Source organism: Pinus tabuliformis, chromosome 7, assembly GCF_031772625.1.
Source record: "Pinus tabuliformis cultivar Carrire ecotype Pingquan chromosome 7, CPIR1, whole genome shotgun sequence".
In the NCBI taxonomy this organism is placed as follows: Eukaryota; Viridiplantae; Streptophyta; class Pinopsida; order Pinales; family Pinaceae; genus Pinus; species Pinus tabuliformis.
In genome coordinates, this window is record NC_142293.1 from 259,734,105 (window position 1) to 259,751,596 (window position 17,492).

The following is a 17,492-nucleotide window of genomic DNA, read 5'->3' on the forward strand; positions in this document are numbered from 1 at the left end:
AGTTACTCCAGATGCAACAACGGAATGAACGCTAAGTCTTTATATTAATCGCATCAGCAAAAGTATAACAAAGTCAGGTCTTCAGCAAGACTCTACGATCACCATTGGTTCTGAAACTAGAATTATAAAAACAGTCGTTCTCCATCTCCCGTCTCTGATCTTGGGTTTCATTTAAATAAAGAAGATCAGAGCATGGATAATTACAATCATGATTTCTCTTACAAATTTAGGTTGATTCCAACCCATTGATCAACAAGAACAAGGCGGATTTAGGTTTGCAGCTAAGATTTGGAGGGCGGCCGCAACAGCAAATCTCAGAAAATCGTGCTCAAAGAACCCTGCGTTTCTCCCTGTACAAGCCGAATTTGGGCAAACTGTTCTTTATGAAGATAATTGGGCCCGTTCTGGACAAAACCCATGTTCCGGATTTTCCAAATTCATCTTCATTTGCTCAGAATCTTAACCGCAAAACCGTCACTCCTTAAACCAGCGAATTTCTGAGTTGGCTAATTTAAAAATCAAATCTTCAATCTGGAAGTTACCTTGGAGGCTAAAAATGGCGAATGATGTTACAACCAACTTATTAGAACTATCATTGATAAATTAATGCATAATAATCAATTTATTAAAAATAAAAGAGAATAAATAACATTCATCCATGAGAGCATAAATTATTTATAAAATGGATTTAAATGATAAATTATAATAAATGTCATGATGAAGAATGGTGGAAATGGGTGGAATAAACCTTCACAAGTGAGAATAATCATGGCATATTAACGACTCCACAATTGTCTTTACAGTCATCTCAAACACTATCAGTCTCTGGTACAAGAACTCACCTCTCAATTTTTAGCATTCAATATTTCTCCCATCCCTAGGTCTCAGAATTCAGCAGCTGACTTGCTAGCCAATGTTGCTTCCAAGCTCCTACCTTCCGAATATTATAGCCCAGATAGATTTTTAGTAGAGTTACTTTTTAGACCATCGATTCCTGACAATGTCACCAATTGGTGAGTGTTCAATCACGATGAAGACATCTTACATTTTTTTACTTCTGACAAGTCCTACGATGATCAGATCATTGAGGAAAGTGAGCATGATCTTCAGATGAAAGAAAAGCACGAGGAAAACTCAATACCAAAACCTGTGGTTAAACTTGAGGATCTCTACGATATTAAAGACATGTTTAAACAGGTGACCAATGCAAAGCTCCAAAGTTCCACCTTAAGATTTGAATTGATAAACCTTGGTACTGAGCAGAACCCTCAAAACATTAATTTGGGATTAGGACTTTCTGTGGAAGAAAGGATAGCATTCATTAGATTATTAAGGAAAAATAAACATGTCTTCGCTTGGAAATATGACGATTTAAAAACATACGATGCATCAATCATCTAGCATACCATTCCAATGCTTTCTGAACAAAAACCAGTTCAACAAAAGTTGAGGAAAATACATCCGAACTTAGAGAGTCAAATAAAATCATAACTCAATAAACTCTTGAAAGCTAAGATTATTTTTCCCGTTCGGCACTCAAACTGGGTTTCCAATATGGTGCCTGTTAGGAAGAAAAATGGCGACATCAGGATTTGTATAGATTTCAGAAATCTGAATAAGGCAAGCCAAAAAGATAATTTCCCATTACCTACTATGGAGCAGATACTCCATTCAGTAGCAGGTTCTGAGTTAATGTCCTTTTTTATATGGTTTTTCACGATATGTCCAACCAATCTTCAATTTCTTCTTAGTTAGATTTCAGTGATACGACATCAGACATCTCTATGCAGATCCCAGTCCCAGCAATGGAACCATTTGTTGGCTTGTTGGGGCCTGACCCAGGTTTGGAGTTAATTAGCCAAACAAATCCCTATACTACTGGCCCTTTTAGCAACAGTCCATGGAGCGCAGACTGAGGTCTCATCCGAAGTAGTATGGGGGGGTGCTAGAACCAGGTTTCCGCACCCTTGAGATGTCTGATGGTTTGATTTGGTCCAACAGTGAGTCCCTTCATGTAGGTTACTGTCAGGCGGAAAGAGTCGATAGTGCGGACACAACCAACCTCCCTAGGAGCCTAAGACTCTCTAGTGACAAACAAGACAAACAAGAGCAATCCTTCTCTAAACATGCATTTACTATACGAGAAATCAAGTGTTTAGATCCTACCTATAGTCCAACGCTGTTGTAGCAGTCCAGCCTCGCTGATCCGGATGAGCTCCTCCTTCACTTCGAAACCTGCATTCACTAACAATCAAACGATTAAATAGCACTTGATAATCTCATAAAATAAAACATATTTAACACATAGACCAAGGAGTACATGAAACAACTCATAAATAACAAGTTATTGAGAAGAATGGACTCATTTGCATTAATAGGAAACAAAAGGAACAATTACAACCTGAGCCTTGGTGTTGTGCAAGTCCCTCCCAGGGTCCATCAAGAGTTCTCCTTTACTTTGACAAAGCTCACCCACTTCCAAATAGAACAAGCAAAGATGGTAATCTCTCCTCACAAGCTTCTAAATGGGAGTCCTAATTCCAGCAGCATCTACCCTTAGAAATGTTTAGCTTTCAACCTCTCCTCCTTCTGGCCCAATGCCTGTATTTATAGTGCTCAAGAGGAAGTTAATCAGGTCCACCATCAATGGGATAATCCCCTCTTTGGATGGGATAGCTCCCTTATTGATGGGATAAGTTCCTCTTTGGTAGGGATACATGAACCATCTGGAGGCGCTTCATACACGTCAAACATACTTCTAGAAGCCTCTAGAAATGACCACAAGTAACTTTTTTGGAGTGAAACTTGTGCCTTTTGACCTTTACAGGGGTACGCACCTGCCCCTTTACATACAGAGCGTACAAGTACGCAGTTTTTGTGAACATCAGGTGCGTATACGCAGGTAAGGCCGAGAGAATCTGCGTACCCAGAGATAAACACATTTACAAAGACTTTCTCTCTTTTTGGAGTTTGACATGGAGAGTAGAGGCATAAGACTTGCCCAGGAGGATAGCATGACCGTTGATAGAGCCATACTAACTATAAATAGCCATGGTGACATTTTTTAGTGTAACAGATTGCCCCCTAAAGTGCGAAGCCTGTAGTAGATTAGGGTTTTGTATTATCTAGGAAGGGTGAAGCGCTTTATCATTTCAAGGATTATCTCGTGGAGAACCTGGTCAGAACCTGCAATTTTCAACACAAAATACATGTATAAGATTATATCATCGCTGAGGTAGGCATTCCCATACTCAGATCAAAACTTTAACTAACAGACTAACTATTCTGATACAGGAATGATCTTGCAGTACATCATAATCATAGACTTGCGTAGACACATTATGGACGCAACCATCTATTTATAATTGGTCTACTATATAATGAATACAAAACTCCTCGCAGCCTGGATGGTGGAAACTAGATCCAGGGTCTTCATCTCTACTCCCCGAATTGGTACGATTCTAGCCATGCGAATAAATGAGTTGATGTCGAACATGGTAGAAACCACTTGATTACCAGTCGATGATGTAAACCGTTAACAAGTGTGAGAGAGACCACCAGTAATGTCAATGGTTCTCAAAGTACCCAGTACAATCCATGAGATGTGAATAAATGAGTTGATGTCGAACATTTCACGGAATCCTTTGATCGAAAGTCAATGATGTAAACTGACGTCAAAGGCGAGAAACCTGCCATTGATGCATGCAGACTTCAAGGTACTGACGATTTCTAAGTCATCTCTCTAGATAATGTGCTGATGTCGATAGAAAGCGACCTGTTGCAGGCAAGCCCACAACACGAAATCATTGTTCAAGTTGAAGAAATGTTGCTGTAAGGACTGACTCAGGGATGGTCAAATGGATGACAAGTATTTCGCAGATGAAAGTTTATTTGTAGAGACCTCTTGAACACATAACGACACAACAGATGGTTTGGTTACGATTGACCCAAAGTTAATACCCGGAAACGGTTGAAGACTTTCAAAGTGGTTTGATCAACTTTTAAGGCAAAGGATTTCCCAACCCAGGTGAACGGAAAGTGTCGTGTTCAAGAGCGGTGATAAGGTTCTTCTGTAACAAAGGATAACAAATAGGTTCATTCTTCTCTCTTTTCCCCCACCATTTCTGGCAAGTACCTCTTTATTTTTAACAAGCTTGAGGAGGATAACATATGCTTGATTATAAGCTCATCCTTCGGATGAGTCCAACCTAGTTTTGATTCGAACCCTAGGAAGGAGTGGTTCGTTCCTGTTTGTAATTGAACAGGTCCTTTACTGTGAAATTTTAACGAGTCCAGTATAGGAGAAACTCGGCGTTTTTCAATTTTAGAGAGTCTGAAAAACTTAAGAAGACTCCAGGTTGAACTTTTTCGTAAATTTGTGTCCCGCAAGCCCGAAAAAGTATAAAATAATACCTGGGAGAACCGCTTGATCTTGCGACCAAGGAGTACTTTCATGATTAGTGTCTCTGACCTGAAAAGTAAAAAGCGATCAAGGACACGTCGTTTTATTTCCATATCGAGTTTGAAACGACAAAAACCCGGCAATCTTTTCCTGTTTTTACGGTCAGAAAAGAGCTATAAGGGGACCGTCTTTTAATTCCGTTTTAACGAGTGTAAAAGAAGCGCTCGGCAATCTTTTCATGTTTTAGGAGTCAGAAAAGAGCTTAAAAGATGACTCTGATGTTTTGGTTCGTGAAAAATGATGATTTTACTCTAAAGTCCTTTTGTCCTGCACAAAAAACGACACATTACTCATACCTGTTTAAGATGGGTAAAAATACATTGAAAAATGTCCTTTCATGGTGAAAAATAAACAAACTTAGCATTCATTCATCCAAAAAACCTATAAAAAGACTTTTTACCATGTCATTTTTACCATTTTACTGTTGAGGTTGAGAAAAGGGCTTTTGACAAGAAAACTTCCTGTGGTCATTGCGGAGAATCCGACCGTCAGAATCGAGCGCCGTCTCTTTCAGGTATTCCACAACATCCTCCTCTTCAATTCCATCCGTTTGAAATTCATTTTTAGGTTTTAGTTTGATTTTTTAGGGGGTTTAGGGTTTTAGGATATGTTTCTTGGGGTACGCAGGTGCCCCATGGGCGACCTGCGTACCTCGACCTTTTTTGTATATAGGAAAAAGGTCGGGGTACGCAGCCCGCCTTCAGACCAGCTGCGTACCGCCGCTCTGTGTTCTGAACGCGGGGTGCGTACCCCGTGAAACACGCATTTTGAAACCCCAAACTCCAAATTCAACCAACCAAATCTTTTCAAATGAATTCTAACTATTTTTTTTTGGTGTGTAGGGCATTCACCATGCTAGATTGGAGAGAAAGAGAACACGAGGACGTTGATTTGGCCGCAATTGGTCATCAACCTTCTATTGATGCGTTAAAAGCATGCGGTTTGTACAAATACTGGGCCATACCTGGCATGAGGGGCCAGGTGCCATTCCTTGAGTGGCTGCTTGAAAGGTGGAACATTCAGGATCAATGCTTCTACATCGGAGAGAACCAGCTCGAGATAGAGCCCTCCGATATATATTTTCTCTCTGGCTTGCCAAATAGGGGCGAGCAACTGACTCTGTCCGGGACTAGGCCGGGTGGCCAATCCCTTGCTAGCCTCCGGCTAGAGTGGTGCAACAATCAGAACCAGGAGAAAGGGATAGAAATCAAGTACATATCCCTGCCCGAACTTATGGTGATAGCCTTTACTGTTACCAACTCTGCGGCGCAACCGCCTTACACATTGCCACCAGGTCCCAAATGCGGATGGCGATAGATTGCTACCGAGGCACCATTTTCAACTTGTGCGATGCTGTGTTGGCCAATATGAAGGGCCAACTAACCAGGGCAAAGAACGGACAACTGAAGACATTTGGATATGGGCCTTTAGTTGTGAGCTTTGCCTTAGAGAGAGTTCCAATGCTGATCCCCCAGCATCTTACTGTTCCAGTTGGGGCTCCTCGGGAGCCTAAGTTGACGAGATGGGTTGCGGTAATGGCCCGACATCCTGATGAGGGCACGACAGTTGTTCGATTTCCTGATGGTTACTTTCACTGGCTAGAGAGCCAGGTCTTTGTTATTCAGGATTTTCCTTATGCCGGAATGGATTTTCGGAATGATCCGGACATGGTTCTTCCACAGGGAGAACAGTGGGACGACAGAGGTATTTCATTTTTCACAAGTTTTTAAATTATGTATATTTTTTTTTTTTTTTATATATATCGCCTCAAACTGACAGCACAAATTTTCAAAATGCAGATGTAGGTCCATGGCGTCCGGCCAACCTCCGGGCTTTTGAGAGGAGAGTACCAGCTGTACCAGTACCAGCCCCACAGGATGCGGCCGCAGAGACCTTAGCCGAGCTGGAACAGGATCTAGAGCGTCTGACGGCGGGTATACCAGAGACCACCATAGATGACATTCCCATTCGACTTCAGCGCTATGTGGTCGCAGTCCCAGGACCTTTTAGGGGGTTCCTGTGTAGGGTAGCGCGGGCAGTGGTCTTGTATAGAGAGAACCACCAGTGATTGGCTAGTCACTTTTGTAGACACATATGACATTTTTGGTTTTTTGTACTTATCATTTTTGCCGATCATAAGGTGTTTTTCAACCTATGATCGAAGACGATGTATATTTTGACACACTCCTATCTATATATATATATATATATCATTATTACCGGCTTATCTTGTTTAACATATGTGATGAAATGTTTTTAAAATTACTTGCATGATTATCGTAAATGTCTGTCCAACATTCGAGAAGCAATTGCATCTGCTAATGTATTTAAAGACCTTGGAATATGCTGATATTCAATGTAATCAAATTCACATTCCAAGAGACGCACTCTCAAAAACAACCTTAATAACACAGGATTTCTAATGGCATATACTCTATTAAGCTGTAATACAACGAGTTCAGAATCTAACCTCACTATCAAACGTCGAATTCCAAATGAAATAGATTCAGACAATAATTCAACCACTACACTGTATTCTGCAATGTTGTTCGTCGTTTCACCGAGGCTCACCCCATGCATAGAAACTAACTCGTCAGAGGGCGAATAGATAACCCAAGCTGCGGAAGAGATATTCCGTGTACTATGACAAGCACCATCGACAAATCCAATGTACGTTTGGAGAGGCGTCGACATCCGCAATATCAAGAGTAAAACCAAGATAAGCCAGAATAACGACGAAAAACACACTTTCTAAGCTAAGCACACTATCTAAACTAACAAACATACTAGCTAGAAAGAAAACCTAACCTAACTAAAATTCTCCATACCCACCATTTAAGCATAATACCTCTTTAGGTAAAGTCCATTTCTGGGTTTACCCAAAGAGTCCCCATCAAAATCTACCAGCTCATAGGCCCCTTTTGCTAGCTTTCGCTTTACAATGTAGGGTCCATGCCACATAGGAACGAATTTTCCAACACCTAGCTTATCGTTAGCTTGATCATATAATAGCACTAGGTATCCCTCCGAAAAACTCTGAGGGGTCACATTTCTATCATACTGAGCTTTCATTCGCTTCGCGTGAGTCTCGATTGCCAATGCAGCGTCACGTCGAGTCTCATCTAATTGAGCTAAGTATAATAAACGTTTCTCCTCTTCGGAAGTAGCTGGGAGTAATTCGACAGCCATTTGAAGTGATGGGATTTCGCATTCAATGGGTAACACAACTTCCAAGCCATAAACTAGCTAGAAAGGAGTGAACCCTGTTGAAGTTTTCACTGAAGTTCGGTATGCCCATAGCGCTGAAAATAACATGTTGTGCCAATTCGACCGATGAATACCAATGATTCGTCAGATCATGATAACCAGAACTTTGTTGATAGACTCAACCAAACCGTTGGCTTGCGGATAATAAGGAGTAGAGCTATCATGGCGTAAACCAAGCTGGCTTGTAAGCTCAGTCATCATGATGTTTCGAAAATGGCTCCCATGGTCAGTGATGATTTCTTGCGGGACACCAAACCTAGTTATAATGTGATTGAATACGAAAACTGCAGCTGTTTTGCCACTTGCGTCGAATGTAGGCATCGCCTCGGCCCATTTAGTAAAATAATCAACCGCGAGGATGATATACGCATGCCCCCCGGCCGAGTGAGGGTTACAAGTAATAAAATCGATACCCCATTTGGCGAAAGGACCAACGACAATTATAGGATGGAGAGGAGCAGGTGGTGCGCGCATATTGCGATCAAACACTTGACAGTTGTGGCACTTTCGGACCACAATGATACAATCTTTAAACATGGACGGCCAGAAATAGCCAGCGCGCAACACCTTCTGAGCTGTGGCATACCCAGACATATGACCGCCACATGATCCAGAGTGACAATCATTCAAAACCCTCTCAGCCTCTTCGTGAGTTAAACAACGTCGAAAAACTAAGTCTGCCCCCGACGATAAAGTGTATCTCCAATAATTATGTATTGCTGGGATTGAAACCGAATTTTTCGACGTTCCGACTTTGAAGCTTCAGGCCGAAAGGTTTGGGTTTGGAGATAGATGATTATATCCCCATACCACGGATCTAAAGTATTGATAAGAAACAAAGATTTGTCCGCAATGGACTCCTCTGCCACAGTCTCTGTATCAGTACGCGGGAAATCACACATCAATTCCGCAAAAACTAAGGATTTCTTAGACTTGGACTTCTCGAACTCCAAGTCGAACTCTTGCAGGATAACGATCCATTTAGAGTACTTGCCCCCTAGCAGTTGTTTAGTCAAAATATAAATCATAGGGTTGCAATCCGAAATAACTGTAGTTTTACGGAGAAGAATGTAGTGACGAAAACGCTGGACATCTTGAACGGCTGCCAGGGCCAATTTCTCCACATGCGAATATTTTAGCTCAGTGGGGTTTAATGTCCTACTAAGATAATATATCACATGTTCCGTTCCGAATTCATCTTCTTGGACTAACACCATTCCAATAGTGGAATGCGAAGCTGCGAGGTATAAGAAGTAGTCCTGGTTGTAGTTGGGAGGATGCAACAACGGTGCATGGGTCAACGCATGCTTAAGTGCATCAAAAGATTGTTGGGCAATCTCGTCCCAAAAGAATTGAGCGTTCTGTTTCAACAACCGTGTAAAACCTTTAGTGACCTCGGCGTAGTTTGGAATGAATCGGCGTAAAAAGTTTGCTTTCCCTTGCAAACTTTGGAGTTGGCGCAAACTCGAAGGAGGAGGCAATTTGATGATAGCTTCGACCTTCGAGGGATGGACGCGAATGCCGGATTTTGAAACAACAAATCCCAGTAATCGACTCGTTTCTATACAGAAGACACACTTGTGGGGATTCAACCGAATACGATAATGCCTACACCTCATAAATATTGCTCGTAAGTGGACAAGGTGATCAGCTCGATGTAAAGAATGAGCAGGCAAATCATCGAGGTATGGTTGCACAATGTGCTTGATGTCATGAAATGCGTAAGACATCGCCCGTTGAAAAGTGGCTCCGGCATTCTTAAGTCCAAAAGGTAATTTGTAGTAAGCAAATGTCCCCCATGGACAAATGAATGCCGTTTTTGGTTGATCGGCAGGTAGAATATTGATTTGATTATAGCCCGAAAAACCATCCATAAAGGAAAACATTTCACTTCCGGCACAATCATCAATGATTTGATCGATATAAGGCGTAGGATAGTTGTCTTTTGGACAAGCTCGATTTATATCCCTATAGTCGATACAGATTCTTATTGTTCCTTGTTTCTTGTTAACCGGAACAATATTCGATACCCAATCCGTTAACGAGATTGGATAAATGAAACCTGCTTTCAACAGCTTCTCGACTTCTGCTTTAATCGCAGCCACTTTTCTAGGGTGAATCTGACGCAACCGTTGCCAGACGGGTTTAGCGTCCGGGTAGGTTTTTATTTCATGAACAACAATGGCAGGATCGATTCCGGGCATTTCCTCGTAAGACCAGGCAAACACATCGCGGAATTCTTGGAATAGGGCCTTGTAAGTTTGAATTTCATCTTCTGTACATGAGGCACCTATATGAATGTTTTCCTCAATTCCGGGCTTCACTGAAATGTCAATGGGAATAGTGCGAGAAATATTCCCTAAATTCAACTCTGAATCAGAATGTTTCGTTGGATTCTGAGCGTCTTTGACATATTCAGTGGTAAAAATAGATGAAAAATCGTTTTCAAAAGCATCCGCCTCAGGTAAAAACGAAGATCTATGATGGAGATCTTCCCATGGTAGATCGTCTACACTTAGGATTTTGCGAAGTTGTTCGTCAGATGACACGACTTCAGGAAATGTTATCCGTTCTGAGGTTGATGTGAAAAGTGATTCCTCACTGACCACATTCATTTGGTCGAACGCGAGTCGGTAAAAGACATGACGGCTTCATAAGCAATTTCATATGGACTCAAAGGCATAGCATCACCGAATGAGTCTATCTCAGATTCAGGTGGGACAATCCAAGGATCGTCGTAAATAATGGTGTCTGATGTAATCATATGAATTGACGCAAATGAAGGGTCTGCGTTGATTGGAGGGAAAGGAAAAGTTCCCAGTAAACCGAAATCTTTAACTAAACCTACGCCAACGTCCTTATAAGGGATTGTCGTCTTACCGACATGCTGGATACTCTCTGAAGAGGCTGGGTCGGATGAAAAGTATGTCAGCTGATCAATTGTCACGATCTTGCCGTTATGTGGAAAATTAATTACTCTGAAGACCGATGAAACGACCGCTGTCATAGCATATGACCAACTTCGACCCAAAAGAAGGTTGTAGTCTAGAGGGGCATCAACCACCTCCACATCCAGACCAACGGTTTTCCCTTCTACCCCTATATGCAATTCCTGTAGAATACCAAACGGACGGAACCCACGACCATCAAAGGCCTTAAGGATGGTCGGGGATTGGTTCAGTGAAGGAGAACCAAGCGATCTCCAACACTGAATCGACATAATACACGTGGAAGCTCCCTCATCAATTACAGTCCGATGAATAGGCCTGTTTTTGACTATCACTGGAATCTGGAAAGCCATTTGATGGGGAAGGCGCGGTGTACTATTTTCTAGATCGAAGATTATCAGATTCGGGTCCTGAACATCAACAGCTCCGATAGCTGACAAAAGTAATTTTCGTTGTGCTGGGCATGATTGCAGCACTTCTAAATCCGACATTGCTAAGGGTGAAACAGCTAAGTCCTCAACAATGTTGTAATTCTGGGCCGCTCTCGCATGTGGATTAAAAGCAGACCTTCGAAGTACACCCTTAGCGGGCGGTTTGATTACTAAGTCCGGGTTAGGTTTTTCGATCTGTAGTGGATCGGAACCAGGAGCTGAGGTTGATGGATTAGAATGAGAAGATTCTGCTTCCTTACCATCAACAGGATTCTTACTACCATAATCTAGCGACCGAGTCGCAATCCTCACATGAGACATCATCAAAATGGGTTCTTCACTGGCAGTCGAGGAAGAACCTATCATCTTACTCTCCTGCTTTGGAAATGGATCTTTCAATACAGCAGGAGTGGGAGAACCTTTGACTATTTTCACAACCTCGGCCCGATGAGGGCAATCTCTTGTAAAATGATCCTCTTCACAAATAAGACAAGGATATCGAGGTTTGCGCTTTTCGTCATTGGTTTCCGACTTTTCTGTTTTCTCCTTCGGAGCCTTGTCTGCTTTAGCCTTCTTCTTTCCTTTCTTCTTTCCACCGTTTTTTGATTTGGCCGTAGATGACTCTACAGCGTGAATATCGGCGGAAAGTTCACGAGAAGACTCTCCTGTCGGGGAATCAGGCAAGGTGATTATAGGAGTAGTAGAATTCTTGGAAGATTTCTTCTTGCTCTTTGTGTTCACCGTACCAATCATACCATCAGCGGCATGAGATCCCGAAGGAGCAGCAGCGATTTGATTCGATTTTGGAAGATCTGGGATCTTCTCGTGTAACGTACCTGACTGAGTATAAACTAAGTCAAGGTACTGCGCCTGAGCAATGACTTGATCCTCAGTAACTACTCCGGCCTTAGCTACATCTTCAGTAATCTTCGGTAATAATGATTTAACAAACCATTCAGCTAAGATTTGGTCCGGAATAAAAACTTTCACTAACCTTCTTCGATGTCTCCACTCATGAATGTGATCAGAAATATACGTGGACGTCGATTGTTTTAGCGAAGTTAATAACTCCGTGCCGTTATCGTATCTGACCGGCAACTGAAAGTGAGTTAAGAACGAGGTAGCTAACTGGCTAAAATTGTAAAAAGAGGCCCGTGGTAACTCAATGTACCACTTGGCCGCGAGACCAATGAGTGTACGCTGGAAAAGACGTAAGCGGATTGAATCATCCGAGATAGAATTTGAAGCACACCAGAGGTGGTAAGTCATCACATGATTGGACGGATCCTCTCCAGACTTACCTTCGAACTTGGGTATATCACTGGGAAACTTATTTGGCATTGGCGGCCAGAACGGAAGATACTGAATTGGATCGTTCGTTAGGCGCGTCAAGTCTGGTAAATCCAAAGTTGCGATAAACGGTAATTGCCGGTTAGGATCTCTAAAACTCTGGGTCACAAGACCAGTCCCAGGAAGAGGATATCCAGGATAACTAGGAACAGGAATCGCATTAGGGATATTATATCCTCCTGGAAAACCAGGATTAACTAGACCGTACTGGGGTTGTTGAGGTTGTTGATAAGTGTACCCAGGATACGGTTGATACTGGTAAACCGGCTGCTGGACAGCTTGCCCATATTGGTACTGTCCCTGATACGGTTGATGAAAAAATTGAGGTTGAGTAGTGACAACCGTACTTATACCAGGCTGACCTATAGGCATCTGAACCGTGGTTTGAATCGTAGATCCAGACAACGGTAAAGATGTCTGAGGAGTGGTTGCAGAGACAGTAGAAACTGGAGCTGTCGATACTCCAGAAGTAAGTGCGGCAGATGTTGCGGTAGTTGCAGCAGCCGTTTGAGATGGAGTACTAGGAGCAATTGGCGGCTGAGTAACTACCAAAGTTACAGAAGTTTGAACATTTGACTGGACAGGTTGCGGTTGCTGGGGTGGACCAGAAACTATGGGTTGTCCAGTTTGAGGTACCAACTGTATACTTGGTTGCAACACCTGTTGACCCTGTGACGGATCCCACACTATCATTCCAGGGTATTGACCCGTAACAGGTTGAGGATACTGAGATCCATAACCGGATTGAGGATAGGATTGATAACTGAAAGGTACAGTTCCCATACCTTGAACATATGACTGACCTTGAGGTGGTTGATAACCTTGACTCGAGTATTGACCTTGAGGTTGATAACCTTGGGGTAAATACTGATACTGGGGTTGACCTTGACCTTGAGGTTGATACCCTTGAGGTTGATACCCTTGGGGTTGATACCCTTGAGGTAAATATTGATACTGAGGTTGACCCTGGGGTACATATTGAGGCTGGGGTTGACCTTGAGGCATGTATTGCACCATAGGTACATACTGACCTTGAGGTTGCCCCCCAGACACAATTTGCGTACCTTGAGGTTGCCCCCAAGGCGTTAACTGAGGCTGCCCCCCAGGCGGTAATGGACCACCTTGAGGTTGAGAAACGGGAACTGAACCTGACATCATGTAAATGTCCCCTACACCCAACGGTTTATTACCATTGTTTCCAGCTAATAACCCATGATCGACGGGTTGAGGAGGTGCCCCCGCAAAGATACCAGAAAGTGACTGATACCCGGTGGGAACAGAAGGACCGCCATGTAAGAAAGATTCAGGAGATTGAGTGAACACGGACGACTGACCAGACATATTTACAGGAGTATAAATACCTCCAGGCGGAAAAGGAGTACGAGGTGTAGAAAAACCTATCCCTGAGTTGTCTAAATAATTGGTTAACGAAAGGTACCAAGTAGTACTTCTAGGAGGACTGTAAAAGATAGATTCACGCTCCCTGAGCTCAATAGTAAGTTGATCTTCAAGGTTAGAGACACCTATTTCTTCCTCTGGAGCAAGTTCTTCAATAGCAATCAAACCAGTAGGAAGATTTTCGGTGATAACTCGTTCTACTCTTGGTGAATCTGGAACACTAGAAGTTGGAGTAACAGGTTCAAATATTTCAGGTTCTTCGCCTATATCACTAGTAGATGAAAAACTACCAGCAAGCTCGGAAACTGTAACAGCTTCGGGATTATAACCTGTCTCTAGACTTTGGTAATCTGGATGGACTACCAAGGAAGATTCTCCTTCTTCAGGTGAACCTACTCTACTGCCACTAGGAGGAGTTACAAGGACCTTCAATCCTTCGTACTGACCCGGGACGTCTTCAGGAGATCCACCCCGCGATCTACGGAGTTTCCTCAACAAATTTGTTCCGGTAACAATCTCAGGTGACTTGCCCCGAAGTCTACGGGACTGTCTCGGTAATTCCGCCACAGCTAAAAACTTTTAACTACTACACACGAAAACAAAGTAAAATCTCAAATCAAACCACCTAAAGTCGCTAAAGAACCAAACAAATTTGAATCACACGCCTAAAGAATCTAGGGCGTCAAACCAAGCACAAACAGTAGCCTTCCAGACCGAAAACGCTAGTTGGAGATGAAACCCAACATCGCCGGATCCAGTACAGAAGTGGCGGGTGGAACAGTTACCCCGGCAACCTGCTTAATGAATACACTGGCACAAGTTCCTCCACTTTAACCGTCTCGAGTGAAGTGAACCCCCCGGAAAATCCAAGTGAGTCTAGCCGACGTCTGCTCCAGGTACAGTGGGATCTTCCCTCCACCGTCACCTCGGTAGAATCCTAAAGATACTGGTCACTAAGGTTACCAACCGCAACAAATGCACCTGGGGGAACAGTCTACACTCTGACAGCACGCAAGGGCAGAGTATCAAGCTCAATCCCCTTGCCGGTTCCTTGACAATAATCCAAGGTTTACCGACAAGTGACCCCTGGCTCCTCGACAATGGTTAATTCGAGGTTTACCGTTTGTAATACGTGCGTGTCTGGCGTCGTTCCCAACGAGGGAGGATTGATCCCCTCACTGGTTTAGACACGAGCTCGTGCTTCTCCTTTAAGAGGAGCTTTCCCAGAGTACAAATGAGACAATTGGATTTATTCTATCACAAGATAAGCTACTTGTTTGGTTTTGTTGTCTTGGAGAGTTAATTACTCTCCTACTCCAAGACACTAGCCTGATCTAAATTGGTGTTTCAGAGTCCTAGTAAATAAAAGTTACTACGTTGATTTTACTTTAAGCGTTAATTTTATGGTTTTTCTTAAAGACAAAAGGTAGCGGAAATGAAACCAATGGTGTGTAGACTCGACTCAAACCACTACAAAGATGCACCTAAGATGATTTACGCTACTTTTCTCTTTCAATGAAACTCCTAACTAAGAGAGTTGGAAAATGCAAATTTTATAGAAAACAACTTTCTTAGTAAAGACGATCAAAGAAACAATTCTCTTTATCTTTCCAAGCATACAAACATGACCACTCCTTACGTGCACGAAAAATTCTTTTTCTTTCAAAATACTCCAAAGCTACTTGAAACAAAACTTTTCAAAGGAGATGTTTTTGTATTTTTCTTATTTAATAAAGCATATATATCTATTTTAACGAAAATCAATCTCAAAATCTATAAAATCTATGAAAAATTGACTTACAAGCAAATCAAAGGGAAATTTACTCTAAAGCAAACCTAACGAGGCAAAAGCCTACAAGGATGATTCTAGGTTGTTTTACTTGACCACAATCAAGCCAAGGACCAGCTAATGCAGAATCAAAAGACCAGTCAAAACAAAACTCAAATCTTTTTGTTCTTTTTGTAAAATGGAATTCAATACTCAATCAACAAGCACTTCGAAATTCGCCAAAGAGACAACTCAAAGGTAAGTTTCTCTCACAGGTAGAATTTATGACAGGTCCGACTCCTAAGAAGGTTGACAAAACCAGAGAGATCTAAGGCTTGACAACTTCTACCGCCAAAGTCACTACAGGACCTACTCAAAAATCAAACCCTAGGGCTTAAACTTCTATGAAATCCACTAAAACACTCAATGCTATCGAAACAAGTTCAGGTGAAGATCTTTGACAAGAGACCAATGGATCTGGGTAGTAAAAACTAAGACAAAGCAAAATCTAAGAGGAAAAATGTAAAAAATGGAAATTTCTTAATTTTTAGCAGGGTACGCAAGCAACCTGTTAAGACAGGTGCGGGCCCGCTCTGTGCACACAACAACAGTGCGTACAGGTACGCACTGTGCAATACTCAGAGGGTGCGTACTACTGAAAAAACCAAGAAAAACTAAATTCAATCTAACCCTAAGCTAACCCACCCAAATACAAAGTCACAGAGCCAAAAACCAAAAAATAAATGACTTTTCTCAGATCAAAGTTGCATACAAAGGAAAAAACTTTCACATCAATGGAGTCCCCAGTGAAGTCGCCTAAGACTCTCTAGGTACAAACAAGACAAACAAGAGCAATCCTTCTCTAAACATGCATTTACTATACGAGAAATCAAGTGTTTAGATCCTACCTGTAGTCCAACGCTGTTGTAGCAGTCCAGCCTCGCTAATCCGGATGAGCTCCTCCTTCACTTCGAAACCTGCATTCACTAACAATCAAACGATTAAATAGCACTTGATAATCTCATAAAATAAAACATATTTAACACATAGACCAAGGAGTACATGAAACAACTCATAAATAACAAGTTATTGAGAAGAATGGACTCATTTGCATTAATAGGAAACAAAAGGAACAATTACAACCTGAGCCTTGGTGTTGTGCAAGTCCCTCCCAGGGTCCATCAAGAGTTCTCCTTTACTTTGACAAAGCTCACCCACTTCCAAATAGAACAAGCAAAGATGGTAATCTCTCCTCACAAGCTTCTAAATGGGAGTCCTAATTCCAGCAGCATCTACCCTTAGAAATGTTTAGCTTTCAACCTCTCCTCCTTCTGGCCCAATGCCTGTATTTATAGTGCTCAAGAGGAAGTTAATCAGGTCCACCATCAATGGGATAATCCCCTCTTTGGATGGGATAGCTCCCTTATTGATGGGATAAGTTCCTCTTTGGTAGGGATACATGAACCATCTGGAGGCGCTTCATACACGTCAAACATACTTCTAGAAGCCTCTAGAAATGACCACAAGTAACTTTTTTGGAGTGAAACTTGTGCCTTTTGACCTTTACAGGGGTACGCACCTGCCCCTTTACATACAGAGCGTACAAGTACACAGTTTTTGTGAACATCAGGTGCGTATATGCAGGTAAGGCCAAGAGAATCTGCGTACCCAGAGATAAACACATTTACAAAGACTGACTCTCTTTTTGGAGTTTGACATGGAGAGCAGAGGCATAAGACTTGCCCAGGAGGATAGCATGACCGTTGATAGAGCCATACTAACTGTAAATAGCCATGGTGACATTTTTTAGTGTAACAGTTACTTCGCGCACTTCCCTAACCTTCGCACCCTGATATATTCACCTTCAC